General features: G+C 44.3%; 19 non-coding genes across 19 annotated transcripts; all 19 read left to right on the top strand.

The window, feature by feature from the left end:
• Positions 1-427: 427 nt before the first annotated feature.
• Positions 428-549, top strand: LOC147936855 (5S ribosomal RNA). Its single transcript, XR_015569665.1, has one exon. It is a non-coding gene; the product is annotated as a 5S ribosomal RNA (ribosomal RNA).
• A 395-nt stretch (positions 550-944) lies between these two features.
• LOC147936854 (5S ribosomal RNA) lies at positions 945-1,063 on the top strand. The gene has a single exon (XR_015569335.1). It is a non-coding gene; the product is annotated as a 5S ribosomal RNA (ribosomal RNA).
• A 393-nt stretch (positions 1,064-1,456) lies between these two features.
• On the top strand, positions 1,457-1,575 carry LOC147936853 (5S ribosomal RNA). Its single transcript, XR_015569334.1, has one exon. It is a non-coding gene; the product is annotated as a 5S ribosomal RNA (ribosomal RNA).
• A 393-nt stretch (positions 1,576-1,968) lies between these two features.
• Positions 1,969-2,087, top strand: LOC147936852 (5S ribosomal RNA). The gene has a single exon (XR_015569534.1). It is a non-coding gene; the product is annotated as a 5S ribosomal RNA (ribosomal RNA).
• Positions 2,088-2,481: 394 nt separating this feature from the next.
• On the top strand, positions 2,482-2,600 carry LOC147936851 (5S ribosomal RNA). The gene has a single exon (XR_015569333.1). It is a non-coding gene; the product is annotated as a 5S ribosomal RNA (ribosomal RNA).
• A 393-nt stretch (positions 2,601-2,993) lies between these two features.
• On the top strand, positions 2,994-3,112 carry LOC147936850 (5S ribosomal RNA). The gene has a single exon (XR_015569533.1). It is a non-coding gene; the product is annotated as a 5S ribosomal RNA (ribosomal RNA).
• A 393-nt stretch (positions 3,113-3,505) lies between these two features.
• On the top strand, positions 3,506-3,624 carry LOC147936849 (5S ribosomal RNA). The gene has a single exon (XR_015569332.1). It is a non-coding gene; the product is annotated as a 5S ribosomal RNA (ribosomal RNA).
• Positions 3,625-4,017: 393 nt separating this feature from the next.
• On the top strand, positions 4,018-4,136 carry LOC147936848 (5S ribosomal RNA). The gene has a single exon (XR_015570282.1). It is a non-coding gene; the product is annotated as a 5S ribosomal RNA (ribosomal RNA).
• Positions 4,137-4,529: 393 nt separating this feature from the next.
• On the top strand, positions 4,530-4,648 carry LOC147936847 (5S ribosomal RNA). Its single transcript, XR_015570281.1, has one exon. It is a non-coding gene; the product is annotated as a 5S ribosomal RNA (ribosomal RNA).
• Positions 4,649-5,041: 393 nt separating this feature from the next.
• Positions 5,042-5,160, top strand: LOC147936846 (5S ribosomal RNA). Its single transcript, XR_015569532.1, has one exon. It is a non-coding gene; the product is annotated as a 5S ribosomal RNA (ribosomal RNA).
• Positions 5,161-5,553: 393 nt separating this feature from the next.
• On the top strand, positions 5,554-5,672 carry LOC147936845 (5S ribosomal RNA). Its single transcript, XR_015570280.1, has one exon. It is a non-coding gene; the product is annotated as a 5S ribosomal RNA (ribosomal RNA).
• A 393-nt stretch (positions 5,673-6,065) lies between these two features.
• On the top strand, positions 6,066-6,184 carry LOC147936844 (5S ribosomal RNA). The gene has a single exon (XR_015570279.1). It is a non-coding gene; the product is annotated as a 5S ribosomal RNA (ribosomal RNA).
• A 393-nt stretch (positions 6,185-6,577) lies between these two features.
• LOC147936843 (5S ribosomal RNA) lies at positions 6,578-6,696 on the top strand. Its single transcript, XR_015570278.1, has one exon. It is a non-coding gene; the product is annotated as a 5S ribosomal RNA (ribosomal RNA).
• A 393-nt stretch (positions 6,697-7,089) lies between these two features.
• On the top strand, positions 7,090-7,208 carry LOC147936842 (5S ribosomal RNA). Its single transcript, XR_015570276.1, has one exon. It is a non-coding gene; the product is annotated as a 5S ribosomal RNA (ribosomal RNA).
• Positions 7,209-7,601: 393 nt separating this feature from the next.
• Positions 7,602-7,720, top strand: LOC147936841 (5S ribosomal RNA). Its single transcript, XR_015570275.1, has one exon. It is a non-coding gene; the product is annotated as a 5S ribosomal RNA (ribosomal RNA).
• Positions 7,721-8,113: 393 nt separating this feature from the next.
• Positions 8,114-8,232, top strand: LOC147936840 (5S ribosomal RNA). Its single transcript, XR_015570274.1, has one exon. It is a non-coding gene; the product is annotated as a 5S ribosomal RNA (ribosomal RNA).
• A 393-nt stretch (positions 8,233-8,625) lies between these two features.
• Positions 8,626-8,744, top strand: LOC147936839 (5S ribosomal RNA). The gene has a single exon (XR_015570273.1). It is a non-coding gene; the product is annotated as a 5S ribosomal RNA (ribosomal RNA).
• A 393-nt stretch (positions 8,745-9,137) lies between these two features.
• Positions 9,138-9,256, top strand: LOC147936838 (5S ribosomal RNA). The gene has a single exon (XR_015570272.1). It is a non-coding gene; the product is annotated as a 5S ribosomal RNA (ribosomal RNA).
• Positions 9,257-9,649: 393 nt separating this feature from the next.
• LOC147936837 (5S ribosomal RNA) lies at positions 9,650-9,768 on the top strand. Its single transcript, XR_015570271.1, has one exon. It is a non-coding gene; the product is annotated as a 5S ribosomal RNA (ribosomal RNA).
• The last annotated feature ends 27 nt before the right edge of the window (positions 9,769-9,795 follow it).

Genomic DNA, 9,795 nt, shown 5'->3' with positions numbered 1-9,795 from the left:
CCCGGGAAGTCCTCGTGTTGCATCCCTCCCTTCTTTTTTTTTTTTTTTTTTTTGGTTTGTTGCGTAAGACTATATAGTACAAACATAAACGCCGTAACTTTTACATCGTGAGGAACCACGCGACCCATAATACCATTTCGGAAAGCCCCAAGAGTGTTTTCTGGCAAGGCAATGGGTCTTCGTACCATTGGACCATTCCGGAGGCCGAATTTTGACGTTTGAAGGTGTTTCGGATGTTTTTTGGTGATCGCGACACAATTAGCTACGAGTACAAAAATTATGTTTGGATATGGTTATCTCTTGTTTTTTCGCGGTTGGAAGCACGTCCAAGGTGAATAAACGGTCCACATATCAAGTGGGACCCACATTGAATGATCCCTAGAGTTTTTAAAAACACGATATATGCGATTGAATGGTATATACTAACGGATGCGATCATACCAGCACTAATGCACCGGATCCCATCAGAACTCCGCAGTCAAGCGTGCTTGGGCGGCGAGAGTAGTACTAGGATGGGTGACCTCCCGGGAAGTCCTCGTGTTGCATCCCTCCTTCTTTTTTTTTTTTTTTTTTTGGTTGTTGCGTAAGACTATATAGTACAAACATAACGCCGTAACTTTTACATCGTGAGGAACCACGCGACCCATAATACCATTTCGGAAAGCCCCAAGAGTGTTTCTGGCAAGGCAATGGGTCTTCGTACCATTGGACCATTTCCGGAGGCCGAATTTTGACGTTTGAAGGTGTTTCGGATGTTTTTTGGTGATCGCGACACAATTAGCTACGAGTACAAAATTATGTTTGGATATGGTTATCTCTTGTTTTTCGCGGTTGGAAGCACGTCCAAGGTGAATAAACGGTCCACATATCAAGTGGGACCCACATTGAATGATCCCTAGAGTTTTTTAAAACACGATTTATGCGATTGAATGGTATATACTAACGGATGCGATCATACCAGCACTAATGCACCGGATCCCATCAGAACTCCGCAGTCAAGCGTGCTTGGGCGAGAGTAGTACTAGGATGGGTGACCTCCCGGGAAGTCCTCGTGTTGCATCCCTCCTTCTTTTTTTTTTTTTTTTTTTGGTTGTTGCGTAAGACTATATAGTACAAACATAACGCCGTAACTTTTACATCGTGAGGAACCACGCGACCCATAATACCATTTCGGAAAGCCCCAAGAGTGTTTCTGGCAAGGCAATGGGTCTTCGTACCATTGGACCATTCCGGAGGCCGAATTTTGACGTTTGAAGGTGTTTCGGATGTTTTTTGGTGATCGCGACACAATTAGCTACGAGTACAAAATTATGTTTGGATATGGTTATCTCTTGTTTTTCGCGGTTGGAAGCACGTCCAAGGTGAATAAACGGTCCACATATCAAGTGGGACCCACATTGAATGATCCCTAGAGTTTTTAAAACACGATATATGCGATTGAATGGTATATACTAACGGATGCGATCATACCAGCACTAATGCACCGGATCCCATCAGAACTCCGCAGTCAAGCGTGCTTGGGCGAGAGTAGTACTAGGATGGGTGACCTCCCGGGAAGTCCTCGTGTTGCATCCCTCCTTCTTTTTTTTTTTTTTTTTTTGGTTGTTGCGTAAGACTATATAGTACAAACATAACGCCGTAACTTTTACATCGTGAGGAACCACGCGACCCATAATACCATTTCGGAAAGCCCCAAGAGTGTTTCTGGCAAGGCAATGGGTCTTCGTACCATTGGACCATTCCGGAGGCCGAATTTTGACGTTTGAAGGTGTTTCGGATGTTTTTTGGTGATCGCGACACAATTAGCTACGAGTACAAAATTATGTTTGGATATGGTTATCTCTTGTTTTTCGCGGTTGGAAGCACGTCCAAGGTGAATAAACGGTCCACATATCAAGTGGGACCCACATTGAATGATCCCTAGAGTTTTTAAAACACGATATATGCGATTGAATGGTATATACTAACGGATGCGATCATACCAGCACTAATTCACCGGATCCCATCAGAACTCCGCAGTCAAGCGTGCTTGGGCGAGAGTAGTACTAGGATGGGTGACCTCCCGGGAAGTCCTCGTGTTGCATCCCTCCTTCTTTTTTTTTTTTTTTTTTTTGGTTGTTGCGTAAGACTATATAGTACAAACATAACGCCGTAACTTTTACATCGTGAGGAACCACGCGACCCATAATACCATTTCGGAAAGCCCCAAGAGTGTTTCTGGCAAGGCAATGGGTCTTCGTACCATTGGACCATTCCGGAGGCCGAATTTTGACGTTTGAAGGTGTTTCGGATGTTTTTTGGTGATCGCGACACAATTAGCTACGAGTACAAAATTATGTTTGGATATGGTTATCTCTTGTTTTTCGCGGTTGGAAGCACGTCCAAGGTGAATAAACGGTCCACATATCAAGTGGGACCCACATTGAATGATCCCTAGAGTTTTTAAAACACGATATATGCGATTGAATGGTATATACTAACGGATGCGATCATACCAGCACTAATGCACCGGATCCCATCAGAACTCCGCAGTCAAGCGTGCTTGGGCGAGAGTAGTACTAGGATGGGTGACCTCCCGGGAAGTCCTCGTGTTGCATCCCTCCTTCTTTTTTTTTTTTTTTTTTTGGTTGTTGCGTAAGACTATATAGTACAAACATAACGCCGTAACTTTTACATCGTGAGGAACCACGCGACCCATAATACCATTTCGGAAAGCCCCAAGAGTGTTTCTGGCAAGGCAATGGGTCTTCGTACCATTGGACCATTCCGGAGGCCGAATTTTGACGTTTGAAGGTGTTTCGGATGTTTTTTGGTGATCGCGACACAATTAGCTACGAGTACAAAATTATGTTTGGATATGGTTATCTCTTGTTTTTCGCGGTTGGAAGCACGTCCAAGGTGAATAAACGGTCCACATATCAAGTGGGACCCACATTGAATGATCCCTAGAGTTTTTAAAACACGATATATGCGATTGAATGGTATATACTAACGGATGCGATCATACCAGCACTAATTCACCGGATCCCATCAGAACTCCGCAGTCAAGCGTGCTTGGGCGAGAGTAGTACTAGGATGGGTGACCTCCCGGGAAGTCCTCGTGTTGCATCCCTCCTTCTTTTTTTTTTTTTTTTTTTGGTTGTTGCGTAAGACTATATAGTACAAACATAACGCCGTAACTTTTACATCGTGAGGAACCACGCGACCCATAATACCATTTCGGAAAGCCCCAAGAGTGTTTCTGGCAAGGCAATGGGTCTTCGTACCATTGGACCATTCCGGAGGCCGAATTTTGACGTTTGAAGGTGTTTCGGATGTTTTTTGGTGATCGCGACACAATTAGCTACGAGTACAAAATTATGTTTGGATATGGTTATCTCTTGTTTTTCGCGGTTGGAAGCACGTCCAAGGTGAATAAACGGTCCACATATCAAGTGGGACCCACATTGAATGATCCCTAGAGTTTTTAAAACACGATATATGCGATTGAATGGTATATACTAACGGATGCGATCATACCAGCACTAATGCACCGGATCCCATCAGAACTCCGCAGTCAAGCGTGCTTGGGCGAGAGTAGTACTAGGATGGGTGACCTCCCGGGAAGTCCTCGTGTTGCATCCCTCCTTCTTTTTTTTTTTTTTTTTTTGGTTGTTGCGTAAGACTATATAGTACAAACATAACGCCGTAACTTTTACATCGTGAGGAACCACGCGACCCATAATACCATTTCGGAAAGCCCCAAGAGTGTTTCTGGCAAGGCAATGGGTCTTCGTACCATTGGACCATTCCGGAGGCCGAATTTTGACGTTTGAAGGTGTTTCGGATGTTTTTTGGTGATCGCGACACAATTAGCTACGAGTACAAAATTATGTTTGGATATGGTTATCTCTTGTTTTTCGCGGTTGGAAGCACGTCCAAGGTGAATAAACGGTCCACATATCAAGTGGGACCCACATTGAATGATCCCTAGAGTTTTTAAAACACGATATATGCGATTGAATGGTATATACTAACGGATGCGATCATACCAGCACTAATGCACCGGATCCCATCAGAACTCCGCAGTCAAGCGTGCTTGGGCGAGAGTAGTACTAGGATGGGTGACCTCCCGGGAAGTCCTCGTGTTGCATCCCTCCTTCTTTTTTTTTTTTTTTTTTTGGTTGTTGCGTAAGACTATATAGTACAAACATAACGCCGTAACTTTTACATCGTGAGGAACCACGCGACCCATAATACCATTTCGGAAAGCCCCAAGAGTGTTTCTGGCAAGGCAATGGGTCTTCGTACCATTGGACCATTCCGGAGGCCGAATTTTGACGTTTGAAGGTGTTTCGGATGTTTTTTGGTGATCGCGACACAATTAGCTACGAGTACAAAATTATGTTTGGATATGGTTATCTCTTGTTTTTCGCGGTTGGAAGCACGTCCAAGGTGAATAAACGGTCCACATATCAAGTGGGACCCACATTGAATGATCCCTAGAGTTTTTAAAACACGATATATGCGATTGAATGGTATATACTAACGGATGCGATCATACCAGCACTAATGCACCGGATCCCATCAGAACTCCGCAGTCAAGCGTGCTTGGGCGAGAGTAGTACTAGGATGGGTGACCTCCCGGGAAGTCCTCGTGTTGCATCCCTCCTTCTTTTTTTTTTTTTTTTTTTGGTTGTTGCGTAAGACTATATAGTACAAACATAACGCCGTAACTTTTACATCGTGAGGAACCACGCGACCCATAATACCATTTCGGAAAGCCCCAAGAGTGTTTCTGGCAAGGCAATGGGTCTTCGTACCATTGGACCATTCCGGAGGCCGAATTTTGACGTTTGAAGGTGTTTCGGATGTTTTTTGGTGATCGCGACACAATTAGCTACGAGTACAAAATTATGTTTGGATATGGTTATCTCTTGTTTTTCGCGGTTGGAAGCACGTCCAAGGTGAATAAACGGTCCACATATCAAGTGGGACCCACATTGAATGATCCCTAGAGTTTTTAAAACACGATATATGCGATTGAATGGTATATACTAACGGATGCGATCATACCAGCACTAATTCACCGGATCCCATCAGAACTCCGCAGTCAAGCGTGCTTGGGCGAGAGTAGTACTAGGATGGGTGACCTCCCGGGAAGTCCTCGTGTTGCATCCCTCCTTCTTTTTTTTTTTTTTTTTTTGGTTGTTGCGTAAGACTATATAGTACAAACATAACGCCGTAACTTTTACATCGTGAGGAACCACGCGACCCATAATACCATTTCGGAAAGCCCCAAGAGTGTTTCTGGCAAGGCAATGGGTCTTCGTACCATTGGACCATTCCGGAGGCCGAATTTTGACGTTTGAAGGTGTTTCGGATGTTTTTTGGTGATCGCGACACAATTAGCTACGAGTACAAAATTATGTTTGGATATGGTTATCTCTTGTTTTTCGCGGTTGGAAGCACGTCCAAGGTGAATAAACGGTCCACATATCAAGTGGGACCCACATTGAATGATCCCTAGAGTTTTTAAAACACGATATATGCGATTGAATGGTATATACTAACGGATGCGATCATACCAGCACTAATGCACCGGATCCCATCAGAACTCCGCAGTCAAGCGTGCTTGGGCGAGAGTAGTACTAGGATGGGTGACCTCCCGGGAAGTCCTCGTGTTGCATCCCTCCTTCTTTTTTTTTTTTTTTTTTTGGTTGTTGCGTAAGACTATATAGTACAAACATAACGCCGTAACTTTTACATCGTGAGGAACCACGCGACCCATAATACCATTTCGGAAAGCCCCAAGAGTGTTTCTGGCAAGGCAATGGGTCTTCGTACCATTGGACCATTCCGGAGGCCGAATTTTGACGTTTGAAGGTGTTTCGGATGTTTTTTGGTGATCGCGACACAATTAGCTACGAGTACAAAATTATGTTTGGATATGGTTATCTCTTGTTTTTCGCGGTTGGAAGCACGTCCAAGGTGAATAAACGGTCCACATATCAAGTGGGACCCACATTGAATGATCCCTAGAGTTTTTAAAACACGATATATGCGATTGAATGGTATATACTAACGGATGCGATCATACCAGCACTAATGCACCGGATCCCATCAGAACTCCGCAGTCAAGCGTGCTTGGGCGAGAGTAGTACTAGGATGGGTGACCTCCCGGGAAGTCCTCGTGTTGCATCCCTCCTTCTTTTTTTTTTTTTTTTTTTGGTTGTTGCGTAAGACTATATAGTACAAACATAACGCCGTAACTTTTACATCGTGAGGAACCACGCGACCCATAATACCATTTCGGAAAGCCCCAAGAGTGTTTCTGGCAAGGCAATGGGTCTTCGTACCATTGGACCATTCCGGAGGCCGAATTTTGACGTTTGAAGGTGTTTCGGATGTTTTTTGGTGATCGCGACACAATTAGCTACGAGTACAAAATTATGTTTGGATATGGTTATCTCTTGTTTTTCGCGGTTGGAAGCACGTCCAAGGTGAATAAACGGTCCACATATCAAGTGGGACCCACATTGAATGATCCCTAGAGTTTTTAAAACACGATATATGCGATTGAATGGTATATACTAACGGATGCGATCATACCAGCACTAATGCACCGGATCCCATCAGAACTCCGCAGTCAAGCGTGCTTGGGCGAGAGTAGTACTAGGATGGGTGACCTCCCGGGAAGTCCTCGTGTTGCATCCCTCCTTCTTTTTTTTTTTTTTTTTTTGGTTGTTGCGTAAGACTATATAGTACAAACATAACGCCGTAACTTTTACATCGTGAGGAACCACGCGACCCATAATACCATTTCGGAAAGCCCCAAGAGTGTTTCTGGCAAGGCAATGGGTCTTCGTACCATTGGACCATTCCGGAGGCCGAATTTTGACGTTTGAAGGTGTTTCGGATGTTTTTTGGTGATCGCGACACAATTAGCTACGAGTACAAAATTATGTTTGGATATGGTTATCTCTTGTTTTTCGCGGTTGGAAGCACGTCCAAGGTGAATAAACGGTCCACATATCAAGTGGGACCCACATTGAATGATCCCTAGAGTTTTTAAAACACGATATATGCGATTGAATGGTATATACTAACGGATGCGATCATACCAGCACTAATGCACCGGATCCCATCAGAACTCCGCAGTCAAGCGTGCTTGGGCGAGAGTAGTACTAGGATGGGTGACCTCCCGGGAAGTCCTCGTGTTGCATCCCTCCTTCTTTTTTTTTTTTTTTTTTTGGTTGTTGCGTAAGACTATATAGTACAAACATAACGCCGTAACTTTTACATCGTGAGGAACCACGCGACCCATAATACCATTTCGGAAAGCCCCAAGAGTGTTTCTGGCAAGGCAATGGGTCTTCGTACCATTGGACCATTCCGGAGGCCGAATTTTGACGTTTGAAGGTGTTTCGGATGTTTTTTGGTGATCGCGACACAATTAGCTACGAGTACAAAATTATGTTTGGATATGGTTATCTCTTGTTTTTCGCGGTTGGAAGCACGTCCAAGGTGAATAAACGGTCCACATATCAAGTGGGACCCACATTGAATGATCCCTAGAGTTTTTAAAACACGATATATGCGATTGAATGGTATATACTAACGGATGCGATCATACCAGCACTAATGCACCGGATCCCATCAGAACTCCGCAGTCAAGCGTGCTTGGGCGAGAGTAGTACTAGGATGGGTGACCTCCCGGGAAGTCCTCGTGTTGCATCCCTCCTTCTTTTTTTTTTTTTTTTTTTGGTTGTTGCGTAAGACTATATAGTACAAACATAACGCCGTAACTTTTACATCGTGAGGAACCACGCGACCCATAATACCATTTCGGAAAGCCCCAAGAGTGTTTCTGGCAAGGCAATGGGTCTTCGTACCATTGGACCATTCCGGAGGCCGAATTTTGACGTTTGAAGGTGTTTCGGATGTTTTTTGGTGATCGCGACACAATTAGCTACGAGTACAAAATTATGTTTGGATATGGTTATCTCTTGTTTTTCGCGGTTGGAAGCACGTCCAAGGTGAATAAACGGTCCACATATCAAGTGGGACCCACATTGAATGATCCCTAGAGTTTTTAAAACACGATATATGCGATTGAATGGTATATACTAACGGATGCGATCATACCAGCACTAATGCACCGGATCCCATCAGAACTCCGCAGTCAAGCGTGCTTGGGCGAGAGTAGTACTAGGATGGGTGACCTCCCGGGAAGTCCTCGTGTTGCATCCCTCCTTCTTTTTTTTTTTTTTTTTTTGGTTGTTGCGTAAGACTATATAGTACAAACATAACGCCGTAACTTTTACATCGTGAGGAACCACGCGACCCATAATACCATTTCGGAAAGCCCCAAGAGTGTTTCTGGCAAGGCAATGGGTCTTCGTACCATTGGACCATTCCGGAGGCCGAATTTTGACGTTTGAAGGTGTTTCGGATGTTTTTTGGTGATCGCGACACAATTAGCTACGAGTACAAAATTATGTTTGGATATGGTTATCTCTTGTTTTTCGCGGTTGGAAGCACGTCCAAGGTGAATAAACGGTCCACATATCAAGTGGGACCCACATTGAATGATCCCTAGAGTTTTTAAAACACGATATATGCGATTGAATGGTATATACTAACGGATGCGATCATACCAGCACTAATGCACCGGATCCCATCAGAACTCCGCAGTCAAGCGTGCTTGGGCGAGAGTAGTACTAGGATGGGTGACCTCCCGGGAAGTCCTCGTGTTGCATCCCTCCTTCTTTTTTTTTTTTTTTTTTTGGTTGTTGCGTAAGACTATATAGTACAAACATAACGCCGTAACTTTTACATCGTGAGGAACCACGCGACCCATAATACCATTTCGGAAAGCCCCAAGAGTGTTTCTGGCAAGGCAATGGGTCTTCGTACCATTGGACCATTCCGGAGGCCGAATTTTGACGTTTGAAGGTGTTTCGGATGTTTTTTGGTGATCGCGACACAATTAGCTACGAGTACAAAATTATGTTTGGATATGGTTATCTCTTGTTTTTCGCGGTTGGAAGCACGTCCAAGGTGAATAAACGGTCCACATATCAAGTGGGACCCACATTGAATGATCCCTAGAGTTTTTAAAACACGATATATGCGATTGAATGGTATATACTAACGGATGCGATCATACCAGCACTAATGCACCGGATCCCATCAGAACTCCGCAGTCAAGCGTGCTTGGGCGAGAGTAGTACTAGGATGGGTGACCTCCCGGGAAGTCCTCGTGTTGCATCCCTCCTTCTTTTTTTTTTTTTTTTTTTGGTTGTTGCGTAAGACTATATAGTACAAACATAACGCCGTAACTTTTACATCGTGAGGAACCACGCGACCCATAATACCATTTCGGAAAGCCCCAAGAGTGTTTCTGGCAAGGCAATGGGTCTTCGTACCATTGGACCATTCCGGAGGCCGAATTTTGACGTTTGAAGGTGTTTCGGATGTTTTTTGGTGATCGCGACACAATTAGCTACGAGTACAAAATTATGTTTGGATATGGTTATCTCTTGTTTTTCGCGGTTGGAAGCACGTCCAAGGTGAATAAACGGTCCACATATCAAGTGGGACCCACATTGAATGATCCCTAGAGTTTTTAAAACACGATATATGCGATTGAATGGTATATACTAACGGATGCGATCATACCAGCACTAATGCACCGGATCCCATCAGAACTCCGCAGTCAAGCGTGCTTGGGCGAGAGTAGTACTAGGATGGGTGACCTCCCGGGAAGTCCTCGTGTTGCATCCCTCCTTCTTTTTTTTTTTTTTTTTTTGG

This window comes from Camelina sativa, chromosome 10 (genome assembly GCF_030686135.1).
Source record: "Camelina sativa cultivar CO46 ecotype springtype chromosome 10, ASM3068613v1".
Lineage (NCBI taxonomy): Eukaryota > Viridiplantae > Streptophyta > Magnoliopsida > Brassicales > Brassicaceae > Camelina > Camelina sativa.
This window is presented reverse-complemented; position numbering and strand designations above follow the sequence as displayed.